This window comes from Carettochelys insculpta, chromosome 1 (genome assembly GCF_033958435.1).
Source record: "Carettochelys insculpta isolate YL-2023 chromosome 1, ASM3395843v1, whole genome shotgun sequence".
NCBI classification, from domain to species: domain Eukaryota; kingdom Metazoa; phylum Chordata; order Testudines; family Carettochelyidae; genus Carettochelys; species Carettochelys insculpta.
In genome coordinates this window covers 149,086,611-149,104,215 of record NC_134137.1, presented here as the reverse complement: position 1 = coordinate 149,104,215, position 17,605 = coordinate 149,086,611, and positions in this window count along the sequence as shown.

Here is a 17,605-nt window from a genome sequence, read left to right as displayed (position 1 = left end):
TGCAACGACTACACGGTCCCTACTTCGACGTTGAACGTCGAAGTAGGGCGCTATTCCTATCCCCTCATGGGGTTAGCGGCTTCAACGTCTCGCCACCTAACGTCGATGTTAACATCGAAATGGCGCCCAACACGTGTAGCCGTGACGGGCGCTATTTTGAAGTTAGTGCCGCTACTTCGAAGTAGCGTGCACATGTAGACACGGCTCTGAGGTCCCTTCCAGCCCTAGGATTCTGTGATTCTATGATTCTCAGAGGGGTAAGATGAGAAAGTCAACTTTAGCACCCCTTAAAATCAACCTTGTGGTATTTGCAGTGAAGACCATCACATTGTAAAATTGAGCTAAGTACTTTAAAATCGACTTTATGCTCTAGTGTAGACAAGGCCTCAGTGTAATCCCAACCCTGTGTTCCTGTGGTCATCAGCCTACAAAAAGTTTCGCAGGTCAGGCCCCTTCCTGCCATGCACTTCTTTGGAGTAGTAGGGTAGCTGCAGGGAAAGGCCAGGGAAGATTGGAACAGGAGGGGAGCACTAGCACAGGAAAAGTAAGAATAGCAGAGGAATGTGGCTCTCACCAAGGTCAGGGAGAGAGGGAGGTGTTGTCTGGTTGCTGGGAGAAAGTCTGAACAGCAACATTGGCCAAACTGAGAGCCCTGAAGATAGCAGCACTGGCCAGGAGCAAGTTAGGTTACGTCTACACAGCAGCCTTACAGCAAAAGAGGCGATTCTGAAAGAGCTACTATTTCGAAATAATGCTGCTACACACAAAATTCATTTTGAAATAGCACTTAGCTACACATAGAGCCTATTTCAAAATAAAGCCATTGGATGCACTATGGCTTCTTTCAAAATAGGGGCTATTCCTTGTGCAATGAGGTTTACCAATTTTGAAATAAACCAACCGCTATTTCAAAGTTATTTCAAAATAGCAGTTGCATTGTGTAGATGCTGGGATAGATATTTCAAGATAACAGCTGTTATTTTGAAACAGTGCTGCTGCGTAGACATGCCCTTAGAGATTTACCATTCTCTTATTTGTTAAATAATATATTAAGGTGTGACAACCTCCTTGTGAAGGTGACTCTACAGGGCTAACTGACCCCACTGTAGGCATCTGTTGGTAAGTCTCCTTTTCTCTCTGTGAGGCCCAACCTATTGGTTCTCTAGCCTTTCAGCCAAAGTCCCCTTTGTATTCCCCCTTCTGAGGCAGTAAAATTTGGCACCCGAGGCAAACTATGACTTTGGCATCCTCCATTCAATACAGAGAAAAATGAGAAGTCTAGAATGAATTTTTTTTCTTTATTTATGTGGCATTTGAAATTAACAAAGTAAAAATAGAAAGAATTGATTTTCTTCTATTTTTTGTTAATCCTAACACAATTATACTGTACAGGGTAAACCACCTAATAACTGTCACTTTAAATCAGAGGGGTAGCCATGTTAGTCTGTATCTGCAAAAACAACGAGAAGTTCTGTGGCACCTTATAGACTGACAGATTTCTTGGAACATAAGCTTTCGTGGGCAAAGACCCTCTGCATCAGATGTGTGCCCCAATAAATCTGTTAGCCACAGGACTTCTCGTTGTTGTGACTTTAAAGTTTAACCATTTTGAGTTGAACACCATGTTTCTGGTCAGCGCTATAAACAGTTGCATTTCAAAGCTGCAGCTGTCTTTCATCCAAAGGTGCTGATCTTTGGGAAGCTCCAAAAATCTTTATTCCTTGATACCGAATTAAGTCTTGTTTTTAAGTTATTACCTCTTTGCACTGGGCCATCAATCACAGCTTGCAACAGGGCAGAACAGTTGTTGCAGGTCACCTACTGGCCTTCCCTAAGTGGCGAACTACAGTGACTCAACCATATGACTGGGCGACACTGGGCTACTGAGAATGACTGAACTGCTGGACCCCACCCCCAGGCAGCAAATCCAGGCAGTGCTCTTTTGAAGCTAGGCCAGGACACATTTGAACCGTATTTACACACACAGCCATGCTCCACGATATGAAATGAATAATATACCTTAGCTTCTGACACGGCCGTCACACACCCTTTTCCAAGCACAATGTCTGGTACTTTTGTTTATAAGAAATAACAGATTCCACTTTTTTTTTTTTTATAGAGAATTCACTTCCATCTAATTTGGTGCCCCCGAGAGCCTGACGTCCTAGACAACTGCCTAGTTCACCTTTATGGTTGGGCCAGCCCTACTTGCAGGGCAGCACTGCATGTGGAGGGCTTACCCCCTAAGGGGCGCACCATGCAAAGACATGCTGGTCACAGCAGTCAGCCACTCTGAGCAGTGTGTGGCAGTGCAGAAGTGTCTCACTGGGCAGCTGGCCAGGCTGTGGTAAATGCTTTCTGGCCAGAGCCAAGACCTGACTTTCCCGCCAACCCCCCGCACTCCTGTCCCTGGTCACAACCCTTCCCATACCCTGAACCTCCTCCTGCACCCCAACTCCCTGTCTGAGGTCACAATTGCCTCCATTGAAACTCCCAAATGCCACATTCCCTCCTGCATCCTAATCCCCTACCCAGAGTTCCCTCCTGTTCTCAACGTCCAACCCACAACCCACACCTCTTCCATTAACATCACAGGAAAGTGCAACCCTTGACCACTTACCAAATTCTTGGAGTGGCTCCCCATCAAAAATTATTGCCCACCCCTGCCCTGTTTCTTTTAAGTATTGAGTTTGTGGAGTTACGCCTGAACATTGCATTCTGGGGAGACAACTCTTGCCAAGCGATGTGATGGAACTGTAAAGCTTGGTGAGTCAGTGCTTCAAGAAGCATGAGTTTCACCTCTCTTACTCCATCCGTGTCCCTTTGCCTTGTTCATCTGTAGCACAGACAACCACGAGGTCCGGAAGTCAAAAACATTTGAGATGAGATTCTTGGGCTACATTAATCTCCTAAGGCAGTGGTTCCCAAACTTTTTGGCATCATGCCCCCCTTTTGATGTTTGGGAAGCCCTGCCCACCTGCTGGCTACCTGAGCCCCAGCCTGCTGGGACCAGCTGCCCACCTACCAGCCCCAGAGCCAGCTGCCTCCCTGTCATCCCAAGCTGCCTGAGCCCCATGTTGCTGGGGCCAGCCACCTGCCTGCCAGCCTGAGCTGCCCAAGCCCCGTGCTTCCGGGGCCAGCCACCGGACTGAGCTGCCCAAGCACCGTGAGTCCCACAAGCCGGCTGGCTGCCCGATTAGCTGCCCGCCTGAGCCCCACCCATCCCACAAATCCAAGCACCACAAGCGTCCCCCCTGCTGTTACCCCATCCCCCTCACCTGAGCCAGGCACCTCCAGCCTCCCATCTAATCCCATCCTCCTCCTCCCCCCGCAACCCACACTCATTCATCTTTGCAGAAGGCAGCTGGCTCCACGTGGGTCTTTACTGGCTGCCTGCTTACTATAGCAGGTGCACTGGGTCACCCATGTAAAATGGCAGGGGCTGAGAGCAGGAAGCAAAGGCTGGATAGTTCCTCAGGTGGGGGAAAGATGGTGGGGCTGGGTTGCCTCATGTCCCCCCTGGAATTTCTTCACGTCCCCCCAGGGGGGCACACCCCCCAGTTTGGGAAAACATGTCCTAAGATATTTGTCAGTAGTAAGCCAGGGTTACAGAACAAACACTGCACTCTTTTTAGGAGATTACTTGTGCAAGAGTGAGTTTATTCAGCCTGAATAATTGGAAACGTCAGCCATAGTCTAACCTGTGCCTGCTGAACTCACTGTAACAATTAAACATTTTCTTAATTAGAGCTTTTCCTAATTAATCTCTAACTATTTGGATGTCTCAGACACTGGTGTAAATATTAATGAGGCGTATCTCAGGAAAGAACAGAATATAGGGTGGGTAGCTATGACTTTCAAAAGACTGTGTGCAATATGTTCTGTACAATACTGACAGTGTGCTCATTTGCACATCAATCTTTGGTTCTGCAAAGTTCTGTTCTGCCGGTAGTAACCTTTCAGAAGCTTAACTACCCTCCTGATTTCTGTGGCTTTTGTCACAGAAATCTTTCACAATCAGGTTTAAATAATACCCTCCTTATTCTGCTTCACCTTAAGCCGTTGCTTCAGTACAAGATTATTTTGCAATATAGAGATTTCTTTTAAGACCTGCTCAGTGCCAAATGCAAAATCCTAGCATTCTCAATAAAGGCCTTGTGTAGAAATGTGTGCTAATGCCAAAGATTTTCCAAGTATGTGCGTGTGAACCTAGTAGCTTTTGGTTTTAAAAGTCATGAACTCCACTAAATGCATTAATTTGGGATGTTCCTAAGGAACATTAGGGTAGAATGTAGCCTAAGGAAATTCAATCATTTGTTTTCCTGCTAGTTTAAGTAACAGATGGATGAAAGTTAAATCTGAGAAACATGAAGGATTTATTCTGGATGAGAAAACCCATTTTCTCCTTAGCTTAGTGCCTTTCAATTTTCTAAGAACCAGGATGAGGGCAGATCACAGTGAGATACTGCTACTGTGCCATGTTTATACATATATCTTAGAGCTGGAAGGGACCTCATGAGGTCATTGAGTACACTCCCCTGCATTGGTAACAGGACCTGTCACCGTCCCTATAATCTAAACTGCTGCAGGAACAGCCCCCTCAAAGACTGAGCTCACAGCCTGAATTCATAAAGCCAATGCTTTAACCACCAAGCTATTTCCTCCCTGTAATGTAGGGCTCACACCCTTGCATGTAGCCAGCTTGTCTGGCATTTGAACCCAGGCCCACTTGCACCCAAAGTGAAAATAACATCCCCAGACCAACAAGGTGCTGCCTCACACCAAGGCTGCCTGTCTGTCAGTGGATTTAAATGATTTAACAGCACAAGTGCTTTTAGAGGGTGATCCCATTTTCAGAGGTGCTGAATCCAGGGTTAATGCTTTTCAGAGCTTTTGCTGATCCCTCTGGCATTCTTCCCAGCGGTATCAATGTCATAGATGGGTGGGACAACATTTTCAGATGTTCACGAGCGTGTGCTGTTGCACATGGCCAACTTAGGTGAGCAAATACTCCCAGATAATATATAAACATAGCTACCTATGGCCGCCATTGTGGCAGAACATTTTGTAAGTGTAGAACCACCCTCATCCCAGCCTAGACATATGGTTATTCATTTTGTATGTCATTTTGTGAATGTTTTTGTTCCACGGTGGAATGAAAACAAATGTTGAAACCTCACAGTTTTCATGAAGCAGAATACTTGGTTTCCAGCCCAGGCTCGTAAAACGAGAGGTTTAAAGCAATTTAATATGTGGACCTTCAATGCCAAACCTTTATCAATATGACAGTGATATGGTAGTGTCAGTAGGTGTTCTTTGGTCCTGAGAGAGCATGAGTATGTGTCCCTGAGAGGAACAGAATTTATTTAGTTGGTTTTCTCAGAGCCACAGCCATGGCTGAGGAGACCTGCTTAAGAGAGGCATCCTCTGTTGAATGATACTTCTGTTACATTTGACCTTTTCAACTCTGCCTCCTGGGAGATCTCTTCTCCTCTGCTGAGCTGGACTGCTTCCTCGCATAACCGTAACCCCCGTACCTCCTGAATGTGGTGCTCTGATTCATCTAGTGGCAGCAAGAGCAGAGGAGAGAGATTAATGAGTCTACCCTACAGACTGAACTAAGGGCCCCATGGTTTTTAGTGCATGGAGTAGAGCAGGGTCAGGAAACATTTTTGGCACTGGGGGTCATTGACTCATAGACAAATCAGTCAGTGTCCCTGACTATATGAGGGCCAGGGCTGTGGGGTCTGGAGGCAGGGGCAGAAGCAGGCTTGGGGTCAGAGGAAGGGTGCAGGAGAGTTTGGGGTGGGGGGTCTGGAATGGAAGAGTTAGAAGCAAGGTGTGGGTGGGAATGTGTGCATGAGGGGGGTGTGAGGTCTAGGTGAGAGATCGTGGAGTGCTTGGGGTGGGGGGTCTAGAAGGGAGGGGTGAGGGTGGGGGGGTGGAGGTCTGGATGGGAGGGAGTGCAGTAGCTGTCTGGGGGCACAGGAGCTGGGTGACAGGAGTGCACTTACTTTTGCATCCCTCCCAGATGTAAGTGGGTCTGCACCCCGCCACTTCTGGCTCCCAGGAACTGCCTTTCATTGCTCAGATTAGCCAGAATTCCAGCCAGGCAGAGCAGAGGTACGAAGCCGGCAGGCAGGCTGCCCCAGCGGCTGCTACTTCCCCCCTTGCCCCCGCTGCCAGACCCACTTCTTGGAGAAGAGCAGTTACCAGCAGTGGAGCCTGAAGCCCCTTTCTGGCTCCCAGCACAGCTTGCAGTCTGGGTCCGGAACATGGCTTGCTTCATCCAGCCCTCAAGGCTCAGGATCTGCACCCTCCACAGGCCAGATACCATGGAGGGGAGCCCTGAGCTTTCAGGTCCAGATCCAGACAAGCCATAGTCTGAATCCAGACCATGAGCCAGAGTTCCTCACTCCCGGAGAAAAGGTTCATGAATTTCATTCCAGAGGTCCCAGGTCTATCTGACAGGGTGACAGCAATGAGCAGTCAGCAGGCTGGCTCGCGGAGATCTACAGCAGGAGTGTAAGCAGGCAGCCAGCAGGGTAGGACAGCACACACGTGCCGAGCACCAGAGTAAAAAATGCTCCTCTTTAGCCCTCTGCCACCTAGCTTGGAAGGTAGAGTCTGTAGGTGCATTTCTGAACCCTGGGTCTGCGCTGGCCAAGGGCAGCTACTGTGAGTGATTCAGAGAAGGGTTGGACACGTGAAAGGGAATTCTCAGTTGCTGAACTTAAGAACCTAAGAGGAAAAGGACACTGCCCCGCATTCATGGTTTATGTTTATGAACACCGCTTGTGGTGTTTTCCCAAATTAATGCCAAACTAGTTCTATCCTTTTATTTTCTTTTCCACAAAAATTATAATGTAGTTCACACACTTCCTGGGTGTGGTGGTTCATCTCTTCTATTGGCACCAAGACCACTCAGAAGAAATTAACGTGTCTGTTCTACAGCCTGAGCTAAAGGCCACATGGTTTTTAGCTCATGTAGTGGAGGCTTATGCATTTAGATCCAGAGGTTCCATGTCCCATCCACTTATAACAGCGACAGACCCTTGCTGCTGGTGGGCAGGATGGAACCTGGGAAGCTCAGTGCATCAGCGTAACTAGATAGGACAGAGATAGGAGGAGTGCGGGTTAGTTATCTCCAGATAAATATTTCTAAGTTCTTGTTTTCAGAGGCTGTGGTCCTCAGTGTGGCCTTCTCCGTTGTCCATATCCATATCCATTTCTTTGAGGTCTCGTGTACCTCCATGAAATACAACTTGTGGTGTCTTTTGGGCTTTTTTTTCCCCAGAAGTAAATTCACCATAGAGGATGTCCTTTGAGACGCACCCATCTTTTACAGTTCCAAACTAGAATAAGTGTCTCTGAGCAGTGTTTGCATATTGGATATGCTGTCCTGTTTGAGAACCTCAGTGTTGGCGACTCTCTCCCTCCAGGCTTTTTCAAAGATTTGATGAAGACAACCACATGAAAACTGCAGAATCTCTTTTTCTGATGAGAGTATAAGGTCCATGTCTAACTCCCATGCAAAAGTATGCTCCTAACTTGTGCACCATGACACAGGCTCTTTGCGGTAGCAGTCTAATCAAACACATGCGCAAAACCTGTATCAATGTGACAATGCTATCAAGGTCTACCTACACGAAAGCTATCCAACTATACTAAACTTGGACAAGGGAGCTAATCTAAAAATAATATTGGCAGGGCATGGAATGAAGGTGCCCATATTCTCAGCAAGCTGTGGGAAGGGGCAAACTCAGTCAGTTAGGCAATACATAGCCTTTTCATCACCTCAGTCCTGAATGTTCAGTACCAGAAAAGGACTTCATCCATTCCCAGTGGGTTTAGATTTTATAGCAGGCTCTTGAAACTCAACGTTGCTGCAGTTCATGCCCCACAAGCATCAGCCTGTTGATGCCACTTTGCAGAATATGTCCCTCCCCATATTAAAATCCATCAGTCAATGTAAAAATCCTGTCAGTGTTCTCTAGAACTCTTATGCAACATAAATTTGTTCCAATGCAGTTTTAGTAGGAGGAGACTCTTATTTGCTATACGTCATTCCTTGGAAAGATGATTCATAGGCTCATAATTGCTGGGTGAGTTAATGCAATGAGAAATTATCCCTTAAGGTTCCCACTAGCTTGAAATCAGCATCTTCTGTGAAGGTGGCTTGTTGGCTGTAGTCAAGAGCTGTGTGCAGTAACCTGCCATTCCTTTCAGCAGCTGTGTACTTTGCTCTGCTCTGCCCTCATTTAAACTAGATGTCATTGCAGTCAACGGATATGACTCCCGAGGATGTAAAAGAAGCAGAAATGATTCAGACTAGCCCCAAAACAACCAAACAACAACCTGTAAAACAGGTATAAAATAAAAAGAACTATCCAGCTGTCACTGAACACAAGCCATTTTTAGTCACGGTCTAAATCAAGGCAACATCTTCAGGCCAAAATCTGCCCAAGTAGTTATGACTTACTTCTACATGGTTTTGTGGTGAAAGGAAAAACAAAACAAAACAAAACAAAACAAAAGCTGGTCTTCATCTGAACAAACAAAGTTCTACCACATCAATGTGCATTCACATCAGTGGTTGCACATATTTACAAATATATCCTATGCTGCTTTGATTTGGGAAATCGCGCTATTAGAGCTCTAGAAAATACAGGGCTGCCTTCCATGTGTTTATTAAAACACATGGGCCAGGTAATGAACTCATTACCCACATTGGCCTGATCAATACAGTGGCTACAGTGGCTCAGAGGAGCAGACCACAGCTTCCTGATTCTCATGTTGGTTTTATGTTGGCACTTTGTGTAGTTGGGAGCAATCGCTGGACATGTCTCAGCCCTGCCCTCATGGTGAGGGCTGAAGAAGACAGGGAAACAGAAGGAGCTGGCATAGAAGCCAACTAAGGCAGTTCTTCACCCTCGTGGGATCCTCTCATGTCAGGGGAATCCCAAGCAGGAGAGAGGAAGGTTTCCTCCCCTGTTGCACCAAGGGAGCCCATTGCATTTAACATAGATAAAGGCTGAATGACAAGCTGGATATTTACAAATGGTGGCAGTGAGGACAGGAGTTTACAACACTGTGTTTGACTGGAAAGCAGCTTTTGAAGAACAACAACTTAATTCAGAAATAAAGCTGCTCAAAAATCAGGTGATGTCCCCAAAGAAGCATGACTGGGACCCTTTCCCCTTCTGGGCCCCTGGCAATAGTTGCTCTGAAGGATGTGGAGAGTACATGCTTCTTCTTTCAGGCTCTGATGCATGGGCTGTGGGTGAAGTTTCAGCTGCAGAAGGAAGGTCCCAGCCCCCCCCCCCACTTCTGCCAGAGTCCCAGCCCCTTCTGCAACTTTTCCTCCACCCCTCAAGAAACCAAACCCAGCTCCCAGCCCAGCCGCTGATCATCCCCAGGCCCCTTATTGTCACCCATCCCAGCAGGTGACATGCCCCACCCTTCCTGGCCAGCCAGAGCACCTGATGGCCAGAGGGCTGGGATACTATGCCATGTCCCCTTCCCTCTAGAGGCAGCCAGAGGGCTGCTACATGGCCCCAGCTCTCCCCAAGTAACCCCAGGGCAGCTGAGGAACATAGACAGTTTTGGGAAGACAGTGCCTTCCTTCACCTACATTGCCTGCTACCCATTCTCAGGTGTATGGATCACTGTGCAGTGAGCTCCTGTAGCAGTACCATCTGCATCAACTATGGTGGGTCGATTGCCTTAGAGTGCCTCTGTTCAGCCAGTAACTGGACCACTGCAGCTCTTCAGGCCTCTGTGCAGGGCACTGCATAGCACTTAGCACTTCGCAACAGCCATTAGTGAGTATTTTGAAGTTAAAGTGGAAGGTGGCTAAGTCATGTTTCCTTGAATTTTTAGCTTGGACGTGCCTTTTGCCCGGAGGCTCGAGGACTTTAATCTAAATCAAGAGAGATTAATTTCAGGAAGTTTTCATCTGTGTGGCCAGCCAATGTTCATTACTGAATTCACATCAAGTAAATTAACAGCCAAGTGAGGCTGTGTGTTGTACTGACATTTTCATGAGCGAGTTCTGGATAGCCAGCAGTGCCATGTTTGAAGACTTCAAAGGTTAATGCGTCTTCAGGTCTTAGAGTCTGATTTTCCCCTAAAACCTGAATACATATTCACCTCCTTAATCAATCATTTTAACCTTTCAGTGTTAGACCTTAGTCTTAATGTAACAATTGTAACCCTTCTATTAATGCGAGGTGCCTGCCAGAAGGGCTGGATTCAGCTCCGAAGGGTTTTCTGACAATGATGCAACCAACCGGCTCAAGCCCTCACCCAGTGACCTGGGACAATTTCACACCACCTGCTGGGTGCCTGTAAAGCAGTTCTTCCCCTCTTACAAGCACAGAGTCTGAGATAGAAATAACTTGTTTAATAACGATAGCCTAACCCACGTTTACACAGTGACACATGCAATAGATCTAAACAAAGGAGAGATAAACCCCATCAACAAGGTACCATCCCAATATTTTATAGAACCAAGTCTCTTGCTGAGGGCTCTTTGTCTTTAGCCCCCCCTCAACACACTTATAGGGTGTACTTCTCACAGTGCAGTCCAAGACCCAGAGTCCACAGATGCATCACCATGGTGGTGCTAGCTGTCCACTTGTCTGCAGCTTCCTGCCGACTGCTGGCCACTTGCTGATCCTCCTACCAGCTGGCTGCTAATGACACCCTCTGTCCATCTGCTGCTCCTCCTACTAGCCATCCACCGGTCATGCCATTTGCTGTGGGTTTGGCCTGTGGCAAAACCTGTGATTTCAGCTCTTAGTTGCCTCAGCTGCCACCCTGTGATGTCAGTTCTCATTGTCTACCAAAGTCAAAGCTCATAAAAGATACAAACAGCAGTATCCAGCTCTATCTTTCAACAGGCAGAGACAGCTAATCAACCAGGCTTATAGCTATATGGCCAAGGCTTAGGTACAGCCAAGGCAATCACCTAGCTAGTTCAACCAATACCCCCACCCTTTCTGCTTTACAACACTTTAGACCAGGGAAGCCCTGTGCAATCCATGTCTTATGCAGTTATGATGACTGTCCTGTCCCCCACAACAGCTTGGAGCATTGGTGAGATTTCACAGTTCTTATACCGAGTGCTAGCATAAATTGTGATTTTACGATAATGTGTTTATAATAAACAAAAGCCATTGCTTCCTTGCTACCCATCAGGTTTTGTTTGCAAGGTATCACATATGCACACCTTTGCATCTCATGCAAAAGATCTCTTGGAGACGCATTTCTCCCAGCCTTCAGTAGCATTGCATTCCTGCTGCTACATTCCTTACATAATGAATGTGAGAGTTAAATATGAAACGTGTGTGAAGTGTGCGTGAGCCCTGGTACAATCTGTCTCTTACATACGAGAATATGGAGTCACTTTAAAAAATACAGCTTTCATCAGTGCACTGCTTTGCACAATTTGGCTGTGGCCACACTTGACCAAATCTTTGAAATGGCCATGCTAATGGCTAAATCAAAGAATACTAATGAGGCGCTGAATTGAATATTCAGCGCCTCATTAGCATTAGCATGCTTCTGGTCACAGCGCTTCGAAAGCGACGCTTTTAAACATGCGCAGCTTGGCACAGCTACACAAGGGTTCTTTTCAAAAGGACCCCACACATTTCAAAATCCCCTTATTCCCCTCAGCTGAGCAGAAAAAGTGGATTTTGAAACATGCGGGGTCTTTTCAAAAAGGTCCCCTGGGTAGCCACACGAAGCCGTGCGCGTTTGAAAGAGGTGCTTTTGAAGCAGTGCGGCTGGAAGCATGCTAATGCTAACGAGGCGCTGAATGTTCAATTCAGCGCCTCATTAGTATTCTTTGATTTGGCCATTAGCATGGCCATTTCAAAGGTTTGGCCAAGTGTGGCCACAACCTCTGGGTCTAGGTTTTGTTATGCCGGCAAGAGCAGAGAAAAACTGGGTGAGGCATTGGACAGGATCCAAAACAGTGCACAAAGGCAATAATAGATGTCTCTCTCCAGTGCAGGAAGCCATGTATTTTTCCTCCCCTCATTTCTTCCAAAGGCAAGAAATCGTCTTGCCTTTGAACTAGAACCAGGGGTTGGTAAGTGTGTTCTGGGACTATAGGTTCAAATATTTTTCATTTTGATCATTGATCCTAGACCCCTGGTGAATGACTGATTGGCCCTAAAAGCATTTGTAGTCTTTCTTTGTGATTTTAAGATAAAAGGCCCATAAGGGAAGGTTTTCAAAAGTTCTTAAGTGATTTAGGACCAGACACTTCTTTTCAGAAGTGACTTAAGCACTTCAAAATCTAAGTTCTACTGATATTGAATAACACTGGGCTAGTTTCCTAAGGGCCAGATTTTAGGTGCCTAAAAATGCAGACAGATATCTAATGGGATTTTTGAAAAGCAATTAGGTGCCTGATCCTCATTCATTCCAAGGCTTTATTTGATATCCCATTAGATGGTTATTTGTCTTTAGGCACCTAAACACCTTTAATATCTTTCCCTCAGAGTCTAAGTCAGTTTTGAGAATTGGTTTTTGGCTTCTAAACCACAAAAGGCTCTTTTGAAAAGGTTAACTTCTACATTATCTTGACGCAGCATTCTGAGGGTACTAGGCAGCCTTAGTTTTAGCTGACAGAAGATTGGATCATGGGTGTTGCTGGTCCAGAGACTGCCTGGACCATAGACCCCCACCTGCCTAGAGACAGTCTGGCTAGCCTGCCAGAGAGAGCCCTGCTGATGGCAGGGAACGCTTCCTCTCCACAGGGAGGCCTCCTTGCAGCCCCATATGGTGGGAAGCCAGGCCAGGTTTGGGGAGCCCCACCAGCAGCTCCGCAGTGAGGAGCGGGCCAGAATCAGGGAGCCCCACTGTGGGGAGCCTGGCAAGGGACAGGGAGCCTCACTGGCAACTGTGGGGTTGGGCATCCCTGTGGTGAGGAGCCAGGCTGGGGCATGGGGCCACACTCCATGAAGCCTGGCTGGGATCAGGGAGCCCCAGGGTGGTGGGCAGCTGTCTGGGCTGGGATCTGGGACACCTGCTGGCATCCCTGTGGGAGCAGGGAGCAGTCCAGTCTGGGGTGGGGAGCCCCATGGCAGGTCAGGGAGCCACACCAGTATCCAGTAAGAGTTGGGAGGCCCTGTGGCAGGGAGCTGGGCCAGGGTCAGGAACCCTTCAGGGAGCCTGGCTGGGCTGGGGAGCCGTGCTGGCAGCCCATGGCAGGGAGCCAGGCTGTGGACGGGAAGTCCCTTGGGGAGCCTGGATGTGCTGCAGAGCCCTGCTGGCAGCGCAGCAGCAGGAAACCCTCCCAGAAGCAGAGCTTCCTCCACCACCATCCCAGCAGCCTGGAGGCAGAAAGCAGGTGGAGGTCAGGAGGGTGGTTCCCCAGGAGAAGTCAGGCCTGACCTCCCCTGGTCCAGTAAATTCCCTTATTCAAGGCTACTCAGGTCCTGAGGGTGCCAGACCAGGGAGATGCAACCTGCACTCAAAACTCCTTCTGCTTGTCTTGTTTCATCACACCAGTTCCTCACTTTTCTTATTTTCCGTTAGCCAGTGGCCATTTGGAACAGCCCAGACACCCTGTGTTTGATCAATAGAGTATAGCTGGCTAAAAGAAAGTCAGACTTCCCTTGGCTATCACAGTTTGCTTCACACTCAAGAGTGTGGTTTCTTCTCCCTAATCCAAATACCCCGGTTATGGTTAATTGACTTTACCGTGGACTAGTAGGGCTGCTGTGCAAGAAAACATTGGCCATCAGCCTTCCCTTTCTTTCACTCAGTTTGCAACAAGGAAGGGAATCGTTCCTGGTGTTTGCTTTCTTCTGGGGAATTTAATAGGTTTCTGCAGAGTGACTTGCATTTTATATATATATTTTTTTTTTGAAAAAGCCTTTAGCAAAATATCCTGGTGCCTTTATAAAAAAAACATTGTGCTTCGAGCTCTCTAGTCCATAAAGAGAGATTGGGGCATGCTTCTAACACTCATTATGACTATGTTTTTCATTCAGACTATGTTCTTCAGTACACACAGCTGCCTTTCAAATGTTGCCATGGGCATTTCTTTGAAACTCTCCCTTGTTATATAATTGATTGTTAGGTCAGAGCCCAGACGCTTAATTCTTAATGCCCAAACACCAGACCACCTTTCTGAGGTCCCATCAACTTACACAGCAAGAGTGAAATTCACCCCCTCCTGCTCTCTGCACCAAACCCAGATAAAACACATTGTCTATAGGCAATGATTTGCAGACTGGGAGATGCTAGAATTGACCCCAAGTAAAAAGCAAAATGACAGGTGGCCATTCTCCGGCTGTTTCAGCCACTGAGCTGGGATAAGGCAATAACAGCCCCTCCCCCCCAACACACACACACTCACACTCACCCGGAGGATTGAGGTCACTGGATCTGCATAACTGTGGATGCAGTGGCCACTCCCATGACTCCAGTACCATTCCACGCCATTTGCTAGAGGCCTGGCAGAGAGCTCAGCTAAACCACTCGTGTACTGAGCAGAAGGCTGGCCCGCTCCCCAGCCACCATTCACATGGCAGATCCTATATTTTCCACTGTGTGGGGAAGATTCCATGTCCCATGAGTGAAGGGTATTAGCCCAAATACAGCCCCTACATGACTTATAAGAGGTAATAGTTCAGACACTGGACTATCTCATCTGTGCCAGGTGAAACTGAAGGCTGACCATAATTATAGTCTGTGGCAATCTGGTCTTCCACATCTGTGAAGCATAAGACACCAGTATGTAAAAAAGAGATCTCTTAAGCTACCATATTTATGCCAAATATACAAGGTGACCATCCATCCCGTTTTAGCCAGGAATGTCCCTTTTCTAGCTCCCTGGAGAGCCTCCAGACTGTGTCCCCTATATTGTAAAGCAGGGACCTGAATTTTAAAGAGACAGCTCTTTAAACAGTAGGGGTGTCTGTTCTAAGAGCTAGCTGGAGAGGTGGGTGAGCTCTTTAACAGATTGTTTAAACAGCTGTTGCCAGAAGCCCCTGGGTCAATGAAAGGTGGTGGAGGAGGCGCAAGGGGATCAGGCTGTGTACTCTTCGCTTACGTGCCTGAGAAAGACAGAGGAGGCTGTGTCTCAGGTCTTCCCTCACCACTATCACCACAACCACTAGTGGCAGATGAAAGAATTGGGTTAGGGATGGCAGGGCCCGATGGCAGGGAATGGGGGGCAGCCACTCGGAGGAAAGGGGGAACAGCTGTTAGGGGATTGCACTTAGCATGCGAGCCTACAGGCAGTGCAAACAGGCAAGTCTCTGGAGTAAAGGGCAGCTGGGCCCAGGCCAGGGGTTAGATGGGGGATCCTGGCTTTGGACGAGTCCCATGAAGAATGGGGGACAGGGCTCAGGAGAGAGCAGAGGCAGGAAGAAGGGGACAAGGCAGGTGAATCAGGGAGGTGGGCTGGAAGTGCTGGATTAATCCTTCTGGAGGCCAGGGCTATTAGATTCTGTGAGGGCCCCCAGGATCTGGGGTGAGCACAAAAATCATGAGTTCAGAATATGGGAGGGGGAGATCCAGGCTGGGCTGATCCAGGCTGGGTGGTGAGACGGGCTGAGGGTGCCCCAGCTAGGTGTGCATGCTCTGGGGTACAGCCTGGGATGGAGGGTTTGGTGTGCAGCTGGAGGGGGCTCCCAGTGTTTGGAGGGTGGGAGAGGGCTCAGGCTGGTGCAGTGATAGAAGGGAGGCAAAAGGGGCAAGTGCCCAGGACCCCAGATAATTTAAAAGGGCCTGGGAGCTCAGACCCTTTTAAATTGCTCAGGCAGGTGTGGCAGATCGAACCTCCCCTTTGGGGAGGCAACTCTCCCTGCTGCTCCATTCTTTCTGCCTGTGCCTCCCCTCAAAGGCCAGAGTCACACCCTTCCCACCCCCACCCTTTGAGAGTTGGGGGGAAAGGTGAGGTGGTGGGAGAAATAGGCTGGGGATAGGGAGCCTGGCTGCCCCACTTTGCATAGGTGTTAATGGTTTAGAGGGGAAAGAATTCTATTTACAGCATAATTCCTTTGGAGTTTTGTAGCTATCGGAAACTGATCAATATTTTTTTAAAAAATATCCTGTGTTACTTTATCAATTGCTGCATGGTAAACTACAAACTGGAAGAACTTCACCATAGATCCTGTTTGTTTGTTTGACTTTTCAATTAGAGTTAAATTTCCAGATAAGAACAACAAGAAGTGACTTCCATCACGTTCTAGCATTTGTTTGGGAAGGGCTATTTGAACTATTCGGCTGTAGCCCTTACCTTATCTTGCCTTGCCCTGAGGAACTGGGGATCTAGCTAAGCCAGGTCTGCGGGGGTGGGGAGTAGGGGAGAAAAGGCAGCCCAAAGGCAGTAACAAGGAGACAAAGAGGAGCCATAAATTATCTGTTGTAACTCCACTGACTCCAGTGACATTTAAATGGGGACGAGTGGGTAGGATTGGCCTAGTTAAGTTTCATTCTCTTTTTATATTACTGCAAGAATATCAAATGGCTTACATTGTTCCAGAGCCCAGCCCCAGTGCTCCTCCCTGCTCCCAACCTCCTGTCATAACTCCTGCCCCCTATCCCTGACTCCTGCCCTCCTGCACACACACCAGCTCTGATTTCCAGCAGCTCATTCAGATGGAGGCAGGGGTTACACAAGGGCCTTCAGAAGGGCGAGATGAGGATCAGACAGCTAGCAGAGGAGAAGCGAGCGCACAGAAAGCACAATAAGGACTTGCCAGACACCCACTACATCTGCAAAAGATGCAGCAAGGACTGTCGCTCTCGTGTGGGTCTTTATAGTCACAATAGACGCTGTAAATGAAGTCCTCAATTGAAACTATAAAGGGCGCGATCCATAGTCTATGCAGACTGAAGGATGCCTACTAACATTCAAACACCTCAGCCCTCCTCTACAGACCCCTCAGCCCCCTGCCCTGGCTCCTGCACCTCTCTCTCACTGTCAGACCATGCTCTGGAGTTCGACAAGAGGAGGGCAAGGCAGGTAGTTCTATAGAGCAATAACCACTTAATTGTAGAAATATATTTTTAATTTTTACCTATTTTTGTTATAATAATGCCGGATACGGTTTAAATGGGTGCCCAGTCAACTTAATGTTATGTTGAATGTTTGCACTGTATTGTTCTAATGGATTGTCACTGAACTCGCTTAACGCCAAGCACAGTTCAAACACGAGAGGCAGACGCTACAGAGAATGGGTAGATGATGTAGTAGATTGGTGTGGAGCTAGTCTACAGAAACTAAGCCACTCCGCACTGGACAGGGGAAGATGGAAGGAAATAGTGAGGGAGGCATCGGACACCAACAGGCACTGAGCCCATTGCTGTTGACGATGATGATGAATTTTGCTAGGTTCCCCGTATTTCACATAGGGAAATATGGTCACCCTACAAATACAGATCATAGGGCTTGTCTACGCTCGCCCCCTTCTTTGAAGTGGGTATGGTAATCAGCCCGATGGAAGGAAGCTAATGAGGTGCTGCAATGCCTATGCAGCATCTCATTAGCATTCTGCCTGCTGCAGGAACTTCAAAGCGCTGACAGGCAGTGTAGCCCTGGGTGCTTCAAAGTATCGGCCGAACTTGAAGTTCC